The 15,301-nt window shown below is 33.6% G+C and overlaps 1 pseudogene; it reads left to right on the forward strand.

Moving 5' to 3' along the window:
- The first annotated feature begins 8,096 nt into the window (after window positions 1-8,096).
- The window catches only part of LOC130962670 (acetylornithine deacetylase-like), a 29,185-nt pseudogene continuing 21,980 nt past the window's right edge, over window positions 8,097-15,301 (forward strand).

Consider the following 15,301-nt stretch of genomic DNA (forward strand, 5'->3'; position numbering starts at 1 on the left):
GAAACACAATCTAATTTTTTAATTACTAGTGTGTCAATATAGTAACCAATTTTAGCGACTATTAAAATTGATCGTTAATAGCAATCGATTTTGTAATCGATTATATTTTTTATTTAGGAACTGATTTAACAATAACCACCATCAAATTCATTAAGTTGGTCACTAATTTCTATTTTAACGACCAAAATGAAAACCTAGGCTTTGGAAACTTTTGATATTGAAAACTAGCTACCCATATAAAACTAGGTCAAAACATAGTCACTAAATTAGTGCATAGTAAGTTAGTTGCTAAATCGGTCGCTAATAATTAAAAGGGATGAGTTTTATAATAAAAAATAAGACATAAAACAATTAATCGCTAATTTTTAATTTAACGACAAGCACAAAACTAAGTTAAAAATTGTTTGTTGCTAAATCGAGTCTAACAATTAAAACAGCAATAGATTTTACGGCCAACAAAAAATAAGGTATAAAAGCAATTGAATGCTACAATTGGTTGCTAATTTTTTATTTAGCAACTAAAATACACTAGGGAAGAAAAAAATTTGAAAAATAGAAAATAAACAAAACATAACCTAATTTCCTTTCCTCCTATAACTTACTCTTAGTCATCTTTCTTCAACAAAATGGGATTTATCTTTTTTATTTATTAAATATATATAACCACAAAACCTATCGATTTTGGCAAAGCAGGGAGAGTTGATTCGCTGAGCCAAACGTTATTTTTTTCTTCTTTTAAATAAAAAAGTGATTAATGTTATAAAAATTAAAAATTATATAGTTTTTAAACCTATTTTTTTATTTTTTTTTGTTATTAACTTCATTTATTTTATTTTACATTTTTCTATATATATGCTTAAATGATGTGAATTGTTTCTTAAAATAAAAATAATTTTATTGACGGATATTCTAAAAAATTCTATTGAAGTTAAAAATTTGAAAAAAGATAATGAAAAAAATTGTATAGTAATCTGACTATTTTTATTTGTATTTAATTTTTATATTAATTTTAATTAATTTTAGTAATTTTTTTGAAAAAATAAAGTTAAGCGGGTTAGCCTATTGGCCCACTAATCCACCGTAAAGTGGAATAAGCTAGTATTTTGAGTCTATTTTACTTGACAAAGTAAGGGTGGGACAGAACTTGGTTGGACGGGACGGAGCGAACTACCTACTTATCACTTCTAATATTTTTCTAAAAAAAAGTTGTGCATCAAAGGGTCATCAATTCACCTCAATAAAATTGTTATTTCTTTGTCCTAGCTGTAAGAATCGCGATTAATTAGTCTCTTAATTAAATAATTTAATTTCCCAAAGTAGGATTCATAAAATTTAGAATGTTAATTAGAAATTTTAAATATGAACTTTCGACTCAGTAGATTTTTCTGAGTATGAAAATGTAATTTTCTGCGGAAAATTACGTAAAAATACGTACCGATAAATTAGCTGGCAGTGACGGTTAAAATCTGTCAGGTATTATGTGAGAGCAGTAAAAACAGTAAAAAAACTTAAAAAATTAGTTAAAGTTAAGAATCGGGCCCAAGTTAGGCCCAAGCCCAACATATATAAGTGTGTAAATGAACTCAATTTAGCTCATAACACACTTGAAACCCAACCCTAGCAGCTGAAAAAGAAGAGTGAAGGGAAGAGAGAAAATACTATTCACATCCAACTTTATTCAACCATAACTTGAGCTACGGTGCTCCGATTCACATGCTGTTTGTGGCTACGCTAATGATGAGTGGATATTTTATATGCTTTTTGATGTTATTTTCTTAGTGTTTTCAGTATGTTTTGTTGAGTTTCATTGTGTTGTAGTAGGTTTTTATGCAAAATTCACTTTTTGGATGCTACTTTGAGCTTTTATATGTATCTTATATTTTTAGGTGATTTTTGGATGAATTTGGCAAGTTTTAGCAAAGTTTGATTCAAAGGCAAGGAAAGCATAGCAGATGCTCTCAGAATCTGACCTCCGTGTATTCAAATAAGAATTTCTGGAGATACAGAGGTCTAAATAACATGTTCTCAATGCCATTGGAAAGCTAACTTCCAGAATTTTTCATAAATATATAATGTTTTATACTTTTCTTCTAATTGGACTGCCAAAATTAGGTGTTAAATGCCCAAATTACCCTCTTTCTAGCGTTCAACGCCCCAAAGGGACTCAAGCCAGCGTTGAACGCCCTAAAGAGACTCAATCCAGTGTTCAATGCCCCAAGGGGAGTAAGGAAGCAGCATGGACACTCCCTAGTGGGCATCCAATGCTCACTCACTCAAGTTAGAAGTCAAGCTCAGCCTAAACACTCAGCAAGTGAGTCCAGAAGTGGATTTTCGCATCACTTTAGCTTAGTTTATTTCATTATTGTAATTTCTAATTATTATTAGTTTCTCTTTAAGTCTAGTCATTAGTATAAATAAGGGGAGATCACCATTGTTTAGGAGTTTTCGATTTTCGCCAATCTTATTCTCTTTTACCACTTTTCAAACATTTCTTTGTACAGTATGAGCAACTAAATCTTCTAGGTTAAGCTTAGGAGCTCTGTTGATTCCTATAAATTAATACAATTACTTTCTATTCCAATGAATTTTTGATTCTATTTTATGATGCATTGTCATTCTTCATCCTTATGAATCTCGATTCTACATGAGTTCTTTACGAGTCCTGACCCGGATAGTATTGAGCTACAGCTTGAGGATACATCACGGGTTCCAACAGAATTATCTGGATTAATTGGGATATGTGACATATAACCTTGTTAGTCAGGGGCAATTGAGGTTCCTGTGGCTCTAAGGGTTAGAACCATAGGAGCAGCAGTCTCTGATCCGAAAGATCCAACCTTGTGTGTGGCATTTTGAGTAGGATCAATAAAGGGATTGACTTGTGCATGCTTCACCCTCTCCCAGATTAATCTAGTCTGTTCGGATGTTTCGTCTGGACAAGAGGAGGTTAATGACCACGACCCATGGTTTAATCACTTACAGCCTTACCATTGAAGGAACCATTTATCACTGGAGTAGAGAGTATGACGTGTTAATTCAGAAGAAGAAGCATCTCCGAAGGCTTAATTACTGCTAATTACTATCTCTACGTTAGATTGTTATTGCTTGTTTATGTGCCTACAAAAAACAACAACTATCCTTCTATTCGCCTGACTAAGATCTGCAGAATAACCACAGCTTGCTCAATCCTGCAATCCTCGTAGGATTCGACCCTCACTCACCTGAGGTATTACTTGGACGACCCGGTGCACTTGCCGGTTCAGTTGTGGGAAATTCAAATTTCCCGCACCAGCTAAGCTCTCGCCGAGCCTGTTAATTTCATCTAACTTTTGTAGGTAAGATTTCAAAACTGACTTCCCATTCTGCTATTCTAAGAATTTTGAAATTTTAGGTTTTGGTTTTCAGTATATTTTGTGTTTTTAATTTATTAGGTGGCATCTAAGGTTGGACAATTAGTGGTTTGTACCCCCAAACACCATCGGAGAAGGTAAAGAAAGTATTTACCTGGTGAATTTGTGAAATTGATAAATTCTAGGTTGATTTGTGATAAATTATGTATTTCTAGCTTGAAATTGTGATTATTGGAGCACTAGTTCTTGAATTGGTAGCTTGTTGGTGAGTTGAGGCTTATTGGAATCAAATTTTGGTGTATTGTGCATATTGGGAATCGGTCAAGGTATGGTTTCAGTTTTCTCTATGTAATATGTAATATTTTTGGACACTTAAGCTAGTGGACCATAGGATAGATTTGAAATTGATTGTTGATAATTGTGATGTATGATGATTTCAATGATTGTGATGATTTTTTGTGAATGATGAGAATGAATTATGATGTTTGTTGATGTTGAGGTATGTTGAGGATGGTGGATTGATGTTGAGATTGGATTATTGTGATTATGTGAAATTATGATGAGGTATGGTAGGTGATGCTTATGAGTAGTGAAATTGTGTTAAAGTTGGTTATGTTGGATTCCTAATAATTGAGTTTATGGTAGATGAATTTATTGAAATAGATGTTGAATTGATTGGATTGTAATGCAGAGGTAAAGTAAAGTAATTGATAGTGTTTTATGGTGAAATTGAGTAGGCTTTGATTTGGTTTGGTTGTGAATTTTGAAAGTTTGAGAACCTAGCCAACTTTTGGTAAAAAATCAAATTTTGGTGAACTTTGACGGATCATAACTTGAGCCGCAGTTTTCTAAATTGATTGAAAATTGTTTTAAATTAAATTTCATTTAAAGATCTTTAAATTGATACAAAGTTTGATGAAAATGAATTTTTGTAGAGGAAGTTACGAACGTTTAAAGTTTGGTGTTTAAAACTGATTTTCGCAACTTTACAGAATTTTGCAAATCTGGGATGGCATGCGTACGTGGCCCTATGAATGTGTACACGAGATGGGCCAACAACATGGAATGCATACGCGGCCTCTTACACCATACGCGGGTGATGGTTTCTGTCTAGCACCCTTGCGTACGCGAGTCATGTCTGCGTACGCATGATGGTCCAAAACTGAAGTGTGCGTACGCACACTTGGGCATGCGTATGCACATGTCCTGCTTTGCTGAGAAATCATTTTTCTCTTATTTTCAAGGTTCTCTAGCTTTCCAAACATTCTTTAAGTGCTGTTTAGGAATACTATCTAGTACTTAGGCTCTAATACTCCTAAGGATGAGTTAGTGACTTAATTTAGTGAATTTTAGTATAAATCTAGAAGATGGAGACTTAGGTTTCTAGAGTATTGAGGATGGATTAATTGTGTGGATTGGAAGAGTATTTATGTTGAGGATGAGCATGATGAGCTGTGAAATTGAGAATTGATAATGGCTGTAATGAGTCTAGGACACAAGGATAAATAATGAATTAATAAATATTGAAAGTGATCACTGATGGAATATATAATGTTTGATACTGGTATTGATGAGACGTTATGCGCCTGGCAGGGACGATAGGTTAATCCCGCCTGTCGAGGTCATGGCGGCGGCGTAAGGGCAGTGGGTAGTCCTGCTTACGTTGAGATGTGAGGTCTGTAGCCGAGTATCCCGCTCATATCATGTGCATCTTCTATATGGTTGCTTGCTTTGTCTACTTGCATAATATGTCTAATTGTATAACATGCTTAAGTACTTCTTGATTTACCTGCTATACTTGATAATTACTTGTGCTTTACTTGTATTAATTATTTGTGTTTTCTAGTGGGATTAACGAGGTTCGATAGGAGGTAGCAATGAGATCGTATGGCGGTTAGGCTGGCGAAGGCTGTGGGACAGCAGTGTAAATGTTAGACTAGAAATTTCCTAAGTTAGATTACCCCATTTTATTATGGTTTTAAATTTAGTTCTGCTTTAAGTTTGAATCTTATGATTGATATAAAGTTCTAGGATTGCCTTTAGCGTCCTAGAGTCTTATATCTTACATTACTGGGTACTGTTACCATACTGAGAACCTCCAATTCTCATACTATATTCTGTTGTTGTTTTTCATATGCAGGTCGTAAGCTACCTCGGTGAGTTGCGAGATGGTGACAGAGCGGAGGATCTTGATTATCACATTTTGGAGTCTTTTGATTACTTTTGTTTTTAATATTCTCACTTTTGTATTTTATTTGCTTTAGGTCACTTGAGAGAGATATTTTATATGTGATTTAACTTTCAAAACTCTGTCATGTCTGTATATGACTAGTCGGCCTAAACTCCGCAGGTTGAGGCTAGTATATTTTATGACTATTATACTCATATTCTATTTATGCTTTCTTATCTTGTATCTATATCTTGCCTTAAGTTTGTATCTTCGTGTGAACGTTTTGCGCTTTGTAATTCTGTTTTTGAACTTATTTTTTATTGGGTTTCTAGAATTACTATTTCTTTCTATATATAATATTGTATAAGCCTTAGAATTGTCATAACCTTTGATTAACCTTTACTTTACGACATGCAGTAAGGCTTAGGTAATTAGGGTGTTACACTAGCTAGCTAAAATAAGTTTGGATATAACCAACTTATGTTAGTTGTGTGGTCAGTTCATTCGTCTACTTAAAAAAATTAAAAATTCAAATTCACATTGTGTATTTAGCAATTATTAATCCTGCATCCTGTGGGCTGCAGGTGGTCCTTTGGAGTAATCGAATGCAATATAAATTATTTTAGTTATATTGTATCTAGTTTAAATTTAAAGAGTTAAAGTTACTACAGATTATTTATTTTATTAGTTTGTAATATTAAAAAATGATGTAAAATTTAAACTTGAGCAATTGTGAATTTTTCCAAAATACGAATTAAATATACTTTTTAATGCAAATATTCTACTGGATTATTTAATCCCCCAAGAGTCACATTGATGAAAGAGATATGAAAAAAAAAATCCAAAATATCTTGCTCAACATTCGTCACCCGTTGCATAAATGGACTCACATCTGAAAAAAATAAAATAAAAACAGCATAACACTTAACACATGTATTAAACCAATAATATAACATCATATTAATTAAGCCAATAAAAAAAAAGCAAGAAAAGAAAGCACGAACACTACTCTCTCATGGTGTGGACGGCGGGAACATAGTGTGAATTGTGAAATGACACCAAGAATCAAAGGTGATTATTAGATTATATTTCTTATCTATTATAATTAAATTATAATAATTGATTTCATCAAAATCACACGGAAGACTTTAAAGTTCTTAACCTATAGATACGTATTTGACATTCATAGAAAAAATTTGATTATACTTGCTTTTGTTTATTCTATTAAGATAGGTTTAATTATTTTAGTGATGGATTATTTTATTTAAAAATATATGAAATAAAATATATAAATATATACAAATATATGATAATTAATTTAATTATTAATTTTTATTTTTATATTTTTAATGTATATTTTATATTTTAATTTATATTTTATAAGATTATATACCATCAATGTAAAGGCTAAATAAATGGGGAACGAGCTGACATCATGTCTGCTACTGCAGTCTTAAACAAGCCTCTTAAATTTCTACTTAAAAGGTAGGTGTATGCTATGATATCTATATATAATTATCTAATTTATTAAAAGAGATAAAAGTTTGATAGAGTAATAATTAAGCTGAAACTGAATTAATTAAGTCAAGTTGAGTCAGCAGAGTTAGTTACACTGTCTCTCAGTTGGATTAGTTACAAGCTGGCTGTCATTAGGTTCAATATATATAGCCAACTATTAGTTACAAAGTGTGTTGTAATAGTTCAATTCACCTTTATCAAATCAGTAAAATCATTCTCTCTTCTTCTTCAATTATCTCTTCTTGTTCCCTGTTCTACTACTCTTATTCTTCTCTTTCAGTTAGGCACTGATACCTTACATGGTATCAGAGATGTGGTTCGTTCAATCGTCATGAAGGCAAACATAGGAATCGCTGAAACTTATGTTCAGCACCAACCTAACTTCACGTCCTGACCGATTTTTATGAAACTTGATGAAGACAACTTTCTCCAATAAAAAGATCAAGCGTAATCTATCGAAGGACACGATCTGTGACCACACATCATAGGAGAAGATATTCCAACTCAATACACAACTTCAGGAGAAAAAAATCCAAATTTTGTGAGGTGAAAATGGCAAGATGCTTTGCTCAAATCTTGGTTGTTAGCGTTGATGACCAAGCCTTTCACTACTCGAATGGTAGGTTGTCTGTACACATATCAGGTATGGAGAAAGTTAGAAAATCATTTTACATCACAAATTAGAGTAAGAATTCTGTAATTAAGGAACAAACTAAGTAGCATTAAAATTAGAAATTCTGCTAGTAGCTATGTGTTATAAATTAAAGAAACAATAGATACATTATCCTCAGTTGGAGAACCAGTCAGGGAAAGTGACCATGTCAGTACCATACTCAATGGCTTAACAGAGGAATATGGACCATTGATTAGCTATAGTTTCACAATCGTTTAGTGTCTCGGTTGGAGAATTAGAGTCTTTGCTTCTTGCACATGAAAGCATGATAGAAAGATTTAGGAGGTCAGATTTGTTAATTCAAGTGAATGTAGCTAATTATTCAAACAATTATAGAGGTCGAGGGTATTTTAGGCGTGATTTCAGAGGACAAGGTGGAAGAATGATGAGAGGTGGTTCCTCCATAAATGAAAGAATAGCTTATGGAAGATCTGACGAAGGATTCTATGACAATGATAGAAGATTTAATAGTGACGGTCAAAATGAAAGACGACATGATAGTGGAAGTAGCAGACTAGTTTGCCAGCTTTGTCGTAAGGTTGGCCCCACAGCTTGCAGATGCTGGTTCAGGTATGATTCGTCATGTGTGAATGAAAGCTAGAATTCAAGACTAGGTTATGATAACAAAGATGCTCAGTCACAGCCACAGGCTCACTTAAGTACTCTAGAAACACCATCCACTAGCTATGATCAAAATTGGTATCTGAACAGTGGTACTACACACCATATGACCCCAAATCCTCAAAATTGATGAGCAGTAAAAGCTGAGGGGTCAGAACCAGTAATTGTGGGAAACAAAACAGGTTTGCAAATCATGTCTGTTAGAAATTCCATTTTTAAAACTGATTTGAGTTCTTGGAAGTTCTTGTTGCAAAAACTGCTACATGTGCCTGAAATAACCAAAAATCTTCTTAGTGTATATCAATTCTATTGTGATAATAATGTGCTTTTTGAGTTTGATGCTCATGGTTGTTGTGTCAAATCATAGGAAACCAAAGAGTTGATTCTACAGGATGAAGTTGATAAAGAAATGTACAAGTTTGTCAAATTCTCTCCTTCAATAAGTCCAGCTGCATACAACTCTATCATGTCCACAAATGAGCAATTTCTCTTATGGCATGCAAGGTTGTGGCATGCAGCAAATAAAGTAGTTAGTGCAGTCTTGAAAGATTGTAAATTGTCATTTGTTGAGAATGAATAGCCTTGTACAGCTTGTAGCATAGGCAAGTCACACCAATTACCATTTCCAGTTTCAAACACAGTGTATCAGTTGGTGTGGAATTTCTAACCACAAACTAACCGGCAAGTGCACTGGGTCGTACCAAGTAATACCTCAGGTGAGTGAGGGTCGATCCCACGAGGATTGAGGGACTAAGCAACAATGGTTGATTAATTTACTTAGTTAGACAAGCAGAAAATTGTGTTGAGAGTTCAAAAAGTATTAAACAGGAAACTCAGAATATCAGAAGACAGACAGTAAATAAGATGGGAAAACAATATGGAGAAGGCAGTTAAGGCTTCAGATTTATCTATTTTTCGGATTGAATTTTCTTATTAATTTATTTTAATCATGCAAGATTTAATTCATGGCAAACTATATGTGACTAGACCCTAATTCCTTAGACCTTTCTAGTCTCCTCTAACTCTCATCAATCGCCAATTCCTTGGTCAATTAATTCCAATTAGGGGGGTGAAGTTTAATTCTAGTTATTATGCCACAAAAATCCTAATTATCCAAATATAAGAGGATTATATGTCACGTATCCCGCTAAGTCCAGATAATTAGAATTTAGAAAAATTTGTTTTCAAGCTGTTGTTCAAGTGAAGAGTTTTTCTAAGTTATACAAGAACTCAATTAGAAAGAGGGTCATATCTCCGTTCTACCCAAATTCATAAGATAAAGAATGAAAACAATTCTTAAACTATAAATCGAAACATGAATTAAAATAAAAAAACAATAGAATCAATCCATACAAATAGACAGAGCTCCTAACCTTAACAGTGGAGGTTTAGTTGCTCAAGGTTCAGAGAGGAAAAACTAGGATTCACGTAAACTGTAATTTACATTATGAGAATGGAATCGAATCCCCCCTGAAGAGAAGTTTCTTTTTTCTTTTATATCTAATCCTAATTAATTTAAAATATAATTTTTAAAATTAAAATAATATCTTTTCCTATTTAAAAATAAAATTTAAATTTAAATCAAAATTAATTAAAGATCTTCGCATTGTAACGTGCGGACTGATGAGCGGATAATTTATACGCTTTTTGGCATTATTTTTAGATAGTTTTTAGTATAATCTAGCTAATTTTAAGGATATTTTCATTAATTTTTATGCTAAATTCACATTTCTAGACTTTACTATGAGTTTTTGTGTTTTTCTATGATTTCAGGTATTTTCTGGCTGAAATTGAGGGACCTGAGCAAAACTCTGATAAGGAGGCTGACAAAGGACTACTGATGCTGTTGGAATCTGACCTCCCTGCACTCGAAATGGATTTTCCAGAGCTACAAAACTCCAAATGGCGCGCTCTTAACAGCGTTGGAAAGTAGACATCCAGAGCTTTCCAGCAATATATAAAAGTCCATACTTTATTCATGATTAGACGACGTAAACTGGCACTCAATGCCAGTTTCATGCTGCATTTTGGAGTCAAACGCCAGAAACACGTCACGAACCAGAGTTGAACGCCAAAAACACGTTACAACTTGGCGTTCAACTCCAAAAGAAGACTCAGCTCGTGTAAAGTTCAAGCTCAGCCCAAGCACACACCAAAGTGGGCCCCGGAAGTGGATTTCTGCACTTAGACTTATTTCTGTAAACCCTAGTAACTAGTTTAGTATAAATAGAACTTTTTACTATTGTATTTGGGTCTTTTGGTCTCGGTTTTATTCTATTATTCATCTGAGGAGACTATTGATCACGTCTGGGGGCTGGCCATTCGGCCATGCCTGGACCTTCATCACTTATTTATTTTCAACGGTGGAGTTTTTGCACACCATAGATTAAGGGTGTGGAGCTCTGCTGTACCTCGAGTTTCAATGCAATTACTACTATTTTCTATTCAATTCGACTTATTCTTATTCTAAGATATTCGTTGCACTTCAACATGATGAATGTGATGATCCGTGACACTCATCATCATTCTCACCTATGAATGCGTGACTGACAACCACTTCTGTTCTACCTTAGACCGGGCGCATATCTCTTGGATTCCTTAAGCAGAATCTTCGTGGTATAAGCTAGAATTGATGGCAGCATTCATGGGAATCCGGAAAGTCTAACCTTGTCTGTGGTATTCCGAGTAGGATTCCGGGATTGAATGACTGTGACGAGCTTCAAACTCGCGATTGCTGGGCGTGATGACAAACGCAAAAGAATCAAGGGATTCTATTCCAACATGATCGAGAACCGACAGATGATTAGCCGTGCTGTGACAGAGCATTTGGACCATTTTCATTGAGAGGATGGGATGTAGCCATTGACAACGGTGATGCCCTACATACAGCTTGCCATGGAAAGGAGTAAGAAGGATTGGATAAAAATAGTAGGAAAGCAGAGATTTAGAAGGAACACAACACCTCCATACACTTGTCTGAAATTCCCACCATTGAATTATATGAGTAACTCTATCTTTATTTTCTGTTTATTATTTATTATTATTCGAAAACCCAATAATCAATTATTATCCGCCTGACTGGGATTTACAAGGTGACCATAGCTTGCTTCATACCCAACAATCTCTGTGGGATCGACCCTTACTCACGTAAGGTTTATTACTTAGACGACCCAATGCACTTGCTGGTTAGTTGTGCGGAGTTGTGACTAAGTGTGATTCATGTTTGAGAGCACCAAGTCTTTGGAGCCATTGTTGATGATCACAATTCCGTGCACCAAATTTTTGGCACCGTTGCCGGGGATTGTTCGAGTTTGGACAACTGACGGTTCATTTTGTTGCTCAGATTAGGTAATTTTCTTTTTATTTTCTTTTCAAAAAGTTTTCAAAAAAATATTTTTCAAAATTTTTCCCTTTGTTTTCGAAAATTATTCCAAAATTTTCAAGAATGAATTCTAGAGTTTCATATAACATGTTTTAGCTTGGCTGGCTATTAAGCCATGTCTAATCCATGAGATTTTGATTGAGGACGATGAATTCATTATTTTCTTTTTCCTATATGTTTTTTTCGAAAAAGTAATAAAAATCCAAAAAAATCATAAAATCATAAAAACCAAAAATATTTTGTATTTCTTGTTAGAGTCTTGAGTCAATTTTTAAGTTTGGTGTCAATTGCATATTCATATTGTTCTTGCATTTTTTTTCGAAAAATTCATGCATTCATGGTATTCTTCATGATCTTCAAGTTGTTCTTGGTAAGTCTCTTGTTTGATCTTGATGTTTTCTTGTTTTGTGTCTTTTGTTGTTTTTCATGTACATCTTTGCATTCATATTTTCTAAGCATTAAAGATTTCTAAGTTTGGTGTCTTGCATGTTTTCTTTGCATCAAAATTTTTTTAAAAAATATGTTCTTGATGTTCATCATGATCTTCAAAGTGTTCTTGGTGTTCATCTTGACATTCATAGTGTTCTTGCATGCATAATATGTTTTGATCCAAAATGTTCATGTTTTGGGTCATAATTGTGTTTTTCTCACTCATCATTAAAAATTCAAAAATAAAAAAAATATCTTTTCCTTTTTTCTCTCAAAATTTTGAAAATTTGGGTTGACTTAGTCAAAAATTTTTAAAATTAGTTGTTTCTTGTAAGTCAAGTCAAATTTTCAAATTTTTAAAAAAAAAATCTTATCTTTTCAAAACTTTTTCAAAAATTAAATCTTTATCATTTTTTTTATTTATTTTCGAAAATTCTTTAAAATATTTTTTAAAAATCTTTTTCATAATTTTATCTTTATTTTCGAAAATTATGCTACATTAATGTGATTGGTTCAAAAATTTTAAAGTTTGTTACTTTCTTGTTAAGAAAGGTTCAATCTTAAATTCTAGAATCTTATCTTTTAGTTCTTGTTAGTTAAGTAATTAATTTTAATTTTAAAAATTAAATCTATCTTATCTATCTTTTATATCATCTTTTTCGTTCAAAAATTTAAAGTTTGTTACTTTCTTGTTAAGAAAGGTTCAATCTTTAAATTCTAGAATCTTATCTTTTAGTTTCTTGTTAGTTAAGTAATTAATTTTAATTTTAAAAATTAAATCTATCTTATCTTATCTTTTATATCATATCTTTTTCAAAATTTTATCTTTTTCAAAAATTTGATTTCAAATTATCTTTTCTATCTTCTTATCTTCTTATCTTTTCAAAATTGATTTTCAAATCTTTTTCAATTAACTAACTAACTTTTTGTTTGTTTCTTATCTTTTTCAAAACCACCTAACTGCTTCTCTCTCTCTCTCTAATTTTCGAAAATATCTCCTCCTTTTTCAAAATTCTTTTTAATTAATTAATTATTTTTAATTTTAAATTTAATTTTATTTCTTATCTTAATTTTCGAAAATTATTAACTCCTTTTCAAAAATTCTTTCCCTCTCCTCTTCTTCTATTTATTTATTTATTTACTAACACTTTTCTTCACCTCTCTTCATCTCAAATCACTGCCCCTATTCTTACCCTTGTGTTTGGATTCTCCTTTCTTTATTCCCTTCTTCTTCCACTAATAATAAGGAACCTCTTTACTGTGACATAGAGGATTCCTCTTCTTTTTCTGTTCTCTTCTCTTTCATATGAGCAGGAACAAGGAAAAAGGCATTCTTGTTGAAGCTGATCCAGAACCTGAAAGGACTCTGAAGAGGAAACTAAGAGAAGCTAAATTACAACAATCCAGAGACAACCTTGCTGAAAGTTTCGAACAAGAAAAGGAGATGGCAGCCGAACCTAACAACAATAATGCAAGAAGGATGCTTGGTGATTATACCACACCTACGTCCAAGTTTGATGGAAGAAGCATCTCAATTCCTACCATAGGAGCAAACAATTTTGAGCTGAAACCTCAATTAGTTGCTCTAATACAACAGAACTGCAAGTTTCATGGACTTCCATCAGAAGATCCTTACCAGTTCTTAATTGAGTTCTTGCAGATCTGTGAGACTGTTAAGACTAATGGAGTAGATCCTGAAGTCTACAGGCTCATGCTTTTCCCTTTTGCTGTAAGAGACAGAGCTAGAACATGGTTGGACTCTCAACCTAAAGATAGCCTAGACTCCTGGGATAAGTTGGTCACGACCTTCTTGGCTAAGTTCTTTCCTCCTCAAAAGCTGAGCAAGCTTAGAGTGGATGTTCATACCTTCAAACAAAAAGATGGTAAATCCCTCTATGACGCTTGGGAAAGATACAAACAGATGACCAAAAGATGTCCTTTTGACATGTTTTCAGAATGGACCATGATAGATATATTCTATTATGGTCTATCTGAGTTTTCCAAGATGTTATTGGACCATTCTGTAGGTGGATCCATTCACCTAAAGAAAACGCCTGCCGAAGCTCAAAAACTTATTGACATGGTTGCAAATAACCAGTTCATGTACACTTCTGAGAGGAATTCCGTGAATCATAGGATGCCTCAAAGGAAGGGAGTTCTTGAAATTGATGCTCTGAATGCCATTTTGGCTCAGAACAAAATGTTGACTCAGCAAGTCAACATGATTTCTCAAAGTCTGAATAGATGGCAAATTGCATCCAACAGTACTAAAGAGGCATCTTCTGAAGAAGAAGCCTATGATCCTGAGAACCCTGCAATAGAAGAGGTAAATTATATGGGTGAACCTTATGGAAACACTTATAATTTATCATGGAGAAATCATCCAAATTTCTCATGGAAGGATCAACAAAAGCCTCAACAAGGCTTTAATAATGGTGGAAGAAATAGGCTCAGCAATATCAAGCCTTATCCATCATCTTCTCAGCAATAGACAGAGAATTCTGAATAGAGCACCTCCAACTTAGCAAACTTAGTCTCTGGTCTGTCTAAGGCCACTTTAAGTTTCATGAGTGAAACAAGATCCTCCATTAGAAATCTGGAGGCACAAGTGGGACAGCTGAGTAAGAAAATCACTGAAACTCCTCCTAGTACTCTCCCAAGCAATACTGAAGAGAATCCAAAAAGAGAGTGCAAGGCTATTGATATAATTAATATGGCCGAACCTAGAGAGGAAGGAGAGGACGTGAATCCCAATGAGGAATACCTCATGGGACGTCTCTCAAGCAAGAAGGAGTTCCCTATTGAGGACTGGTGGACGAAATTGTGATCCATGTTCTTTTGTACTTGTATGAAATCATTATTATGGCACTGGTTGAATTCACAACTCCGTTCAACTAACCAGCAAGTGTACTGGGTCGTCCAAGTAATAAACCTTACGTGAGTAAGGGCCGATCCCACAGAGATTGTTGGTATGAAGCAAGCTATGGTCACCTTGTAAATCTCAGTTAGGCAGATTAAATTGGTTTATGGTTTCAAAAATAGAAATAAAAAAATAGAAGAAATAATAAAAGGGATAGAATACTTATGCAGATTCATTGGTGGGAATTTCAGATAAGTGAATGGAGATACTGTATGGCTCAAGAACGCCTACTTTCCTA

The sequence above is a fragment of the Arachis stenosperma genome, chromosome 2 (assembly GCF_014773155.1).
Source record: "Arachis stenosperma cultivar V10309 chromosome 2, arast.V10309.gnm1.PFL2, whole genome shotgun sequence".
Taxonomy (NCBI): Eukaryota; Viridiplantae; Streptophyta; class Magnoliopsida; order Fabales; family Fabaceae; genus Arachis; species Arachis stenosperma.